The following is a 4,667-nucleotide window of genomic DNA, read 5'->3' on the forward strand; positions in this document are numbered from 1 at the left end:
TTCCATAGTCAGAAGGCCTGGGTTCTAGTCCTTATTAACTTACTTTGTGATATTGAGTCAATCACTTAACCTCTATAGTTTCATCTTCTGTAAAATATAGAAAATAGGCTTAGGGCTAAAGTTTGTTTCTACTCTAAAAACTTTAGGTATTTTATCAGTGACATGGCTCATGAGCATGCTAAGATAGAACTGGCAGTTGCAAAACAGTAATCATAAGGTGAAGGCATCTGGACAGGTTGTCAGACTTAGCCTAAGAACTAAACTCAGGGGATGTTGTCAAAGCCAGACACTGGGTTACCACATGTCTTAGTCAGCTTGGGCTCTATGATAAACATGCCATATACTAGATGGCTTAAACAGCAAACATTTATTTCTTATAGTCCTGAAAGCTAAGAAGTCTGAGATCAGGGTGCCAGCTGATTTGATGTCTGGTGAGAACCTGGTTAACAAATAGCTGCTTTCTTGCTGTATCCTTGCATGGCAGAGAGAAAGCAAGCTCTAGTCTCTTTCTCTTCATAAAAGGATACTAATTACATTATGTGGGTCTACCCTCATGAAACTCATCTAAACCTAATTACTTCCCAAAGGCCCCACCTTCTAATATCATCCCAGTGGAGATGAGGGTTTCAACATATGAATTTGGGGGGGGGGCGCATAAACATGCAGTCCATGGCACCATAGGAGGAAATAGCAGGGCATGACAAATCTAACCAAGATGTTCATGAGAAGCCATGGACTATTTCAAGGCTCAAATAAGGTAATCTCAATTGGAAAACAAGCAGAGTAGAGGTCAAGGAGGATTTCTTTGAGAAGCTCTGATCTCTGTATGGCCTTACCTCTCTTGGTGCTAAAGAAAGAGTCCTCTGCATAAATCTGACACATAATCTGCCCTTGAGCCCATTCTTCAACCAGGCTGAGATAAGACATGTGTTTCATGACATGAGGGCAGCAGTAGAGACCTGCCACAGAGTTATGGGTATTGAAAGCCGGGACTGCCCTTTAATCATATTCCTTTCTGACAAAAAACTGTTCCCCGTGATATTGGCTATTAATCCGAATGGTGTAGTTGAGAATATTATTCATTGCTATGGTTGGAACTCTGGTGAAGATTACTGTGACATATTCTTTGTGAAGTAGGCACATGTGGAATGCTGGATGTCCTTGGAGGAATGGCAGAACTTAAACCACAAGGACAACAGTATTTATAAGGAATGATATTAGGAAATTTATCTAGCTTGATAGGTGGGAAGTAAAGCAGAAATGCTATGAGAATGGCCAGGTGTTACCTCCTTGAGGAAGGGATGAAGGAGTTCCTGGGGACCTATCTGCTCATGGACAGCAGACTTATACCAGGACTGTGTTTACTTCAAGTCTCTCAGAGTTTGAAGCGGACCTCTCTGAATCTGACACATAATCAACTATATTAAGACAAGGAGCAGTGGATGAATTACACATGTGGATATTGTCAGGAAGGGAGAGAGTGAAATCCAAGTTGGAATAAAGCATTAATCAAGGACGTGTTGTGGCTCTCATTGAGTATGAGTTTTTATGGAAGTCAGTATTAATAGCTAAAGTGAAGTGCAGTAACACAGAATCTTCTTAAGTTCAACTTATGCCTTTGTTATGGTCCTCTGACTGAAGATGAGGTGCAGAAAAAGCTTATGTCTTGACAAGCAGTGCATTAAATAGAGCTTTCTAGCACTGCTTGATGAACTAACTGGGTGTCAGAAATTGAGACTGTGGTTGGAATGCTGTGAGGCTGGGTACTTTCCTTGCAGAAGAGGCACACACTAATGGACCTTCCAGGGTAGCCTGAGCCCGGACAGTGAAGTGGGCCCTCTTTATGAGAAAGCACTGTAGAATAAGGATGCTCATGACGCTGAAACTAGAGATGATCCATCGCAAAACCCAGAGTCCAGAGACCTTGGACTTGAAGGTGAAGGCAGTGGCCATGCCACCCGGGGAATCTTTCACCGGAGCATGTTCTTCCTAGATCTCCCAGCAGTGGGCTTAAGTCCTAGTTGGTATTCTTATGACCCCTCCCAAGTCCTGTCAGTGTGCCTACACATTTTCTCCAGGAAAGATGTAGAGTTAGGAATTTAACTAGATTGGTTCATCACTGATAGAGAGCTCTGTGTGGTCCCAACTGGGACAGCTCTATTAACATTGACAGTCAATGCCAACTAGAAGGGAGTATACTTCGGCATCTCTGAGAAGCATCGAGCTGTAGTGGAAATTACATGTATTTATTTAGGTAATAAATATGTATTAAGACTATACTATATACCAGACACTGAACTCAGTATGGAAATATAATTGAAAGGCAGATAGACTCAAACTCCACCCTTTGAAAGTTTAGAGTTTGATTTTCAAGCCAAACAGACCTAAGTTCTACTAATTCCCAGACTGATACTTAATTTTTTGAACGTCACTTTTCTTATGTATAAAATAGCCATTATAACAGTGTTTTGCAAGACTGCTAATTGGGTTAATTGAAATAATATATTTAAAGTGTCTGATAAACTATATAATAATAACCAGTAGCCATTATTTTAACTATTAAAATTTGGACTCATAAAAAGATTTGAAAGTACTGTATTGACTTTCCCTTTTCTATAAAGGGCATCATTATTCACTGAGTAGCTTAATCCAAATTTTGATTCCTCCATTCTTTTTACTTTCTGTATCCAACCTATAAGCAAATTCTGTTATTTCTACTTCAAATTATATCTCAAATCCATTTGTATCTTCCTCTCCATCCAAATTAATGAAAATGTGCTATACTGAGGAGTTCCCAACCCTTGGGCCACAGACCGGTCCTGGTCCTGGTCTGTGGCCTGTTAGGAACCAGGCCCCACAGCAGGAGGAGGTATACAGTGAGTGAGCGAAGCTTCATCTGTGTTTGCAGCCGCTCCCCAGCGCTAGCATCACTGCATCGGCTCCACCTCAGAATATCGGGCATTAGATTCTCATAGGAGCACTGGGCCCAGGTGCCAAAAATGTTGAGGACTGCTACTGTATATGATGTAAGACTGAATTTTAGCCATTGGGTGGTTGACATAGACTAGGGCAGAAGCTCTTAACTAGCTTCCCTGCCATCGCTCTTTCCTTCTTGCAACATGTTCTCTGCAAAACAGCAGCCAAAGTGATGGTTTTGCAATACATATCAGATCGTGAGGGCCCCTTGCTTGAAAGTGTTCAGTGGTTTCTTGTTGCACTTACTATTCAAATCTGAACTTGACCTTATAATCAGATCTCTCTCATTCTCTTCTATTTAATCTCATACCACTCCCCCTCACTAATACCCAAACCCTGCTACCTCCCACCTTCCTCAACTTCACTTTGTTCTCAGTTCCCAGGATACACCAAGCTCTTTGCCACCACAAGGCCTTTATATCTGTTGGTCTCTCTGCCTGTGATTCTCTTCTCTACACTCTTGGCAGAACCATCTCCTTAATTTCCCACTTTCAGCCTTACCTGAACTAGCCAATTAGTCTTTCTCAGCCTTCTTCCTAGCACTTGTTATGGTATGTTTGTGTTTGTTTGTTTGTTTGTTTTATTTCATGCATTCACCACTGTGACAATAAAATTGCTTTCTGTTTATTTTTTAATTCCTACTTCTTGGCTCAATGGGAGGCACTCATTAAACATTTTAAAAAATAAATGGTATTTTTATAGTAAATAATTCCAGATGACATAATTTGTTCAGTATAAATCTGCTGTGGTAGAATGTGATAAAGATTAGCGTTTGTTTATATATAAATGAACTTTCAAAATTAGACATGATCATCTCAGTTCTCTTGTTAAAGACTGTATTTCTGAAGATCTATGTGACTTAGTTGGGTCCTGGCAGCCTCCCTATCAATGAAGTGTTACTATATTGGTCAATTGTGTAGATGCACTTTCTAAATTAGCCATGTTTCTTCCTTCTGTGCCATTAACTGGGAAGTTGAAAACACTTAGAAACATTTCATTATTAGTTAACATTCCTCACGTGGCAATGGAAATGTGGGGAGCTGAGTGAGGATATTAACTGTAGTTTTCTTTCATGATAACCTTTCTTGAAAAATAGATACAGTGAGAAAGGATTCATGAGCAGGCACAAGGGTGTTCTTTTTAGGATACGGTGGTTCAGCAAACAGCTTTGGAGTCAAAGAAACCTACCTGGGTTTGGATCTCAGCTCTGTTGTTCATAAATTATATTATTGTTTACAATTATTTAACCTCTCTGATCTCTGAGGTGGTTTTGGTGGTTCAGTTAAATAATTCCTATAATGTGAGTCCTTAATAAATTAGCAGCCATTTGGAAATTTTATATCACAAGGCAGTGAGGTGACAGCAGGTCTATAAAAATATTGGTAGCTTGACCTAAAGTTCTTTGAGAGTAAAGAGAATGCGAAGAAAGACAAAGTCCTTTCTTGTCTAGGTTCTTAACATCTTATGTACAGAATTCATCCTGCTGAATGGGTAAACAGTAAACAGAATACAGCTTTCATCATTAAATAAACTCTAGGAAACCTAAAGGAATTTTTTCAAATTTCACCATGAGTAAGCACTTTTCACTATAGAATTGCCAAAAGAACATCAGAGAACCACTAAAGCTTCTTTAAAAAACAAACAAACAAAAAAACAATAAAACAATAAACAAAACAAGAAAAGAGGTATTT

At 39.4% G+C, this 4,667-nt stretch overlaps 1 protein-coding gene across 1 annotated transcript in view; it reads left to right on the forward strand.

Annotated features, from left to right (window-relative positions):
• NRG1 (neuregulin 1) overlaps positions 1-4,667 on the forward strand; it is a 1,003,268-nt gene that overhangs the window by 400,510 nt on the left and 598,091 nt on the right. The window lies entirely within an intron of this gene.

Source organism: Pteropus vampyrus, unplaced genomic scaffold (genome assembly GCF_000151845.1).
Source record: "Pteropus vampyrus isolate Shadow unplaced genomic scaffold, Pvam_2.0 Scaffold8, whole genome shotgun sequence".
NCBI classification, from domain to species: domain Eukaryota; kingdom Metazoa; phylum Chordata; class Mammalia; order Chiroptera; family Pteropodidae; genus Pteropus; species Pteropus vampyrus.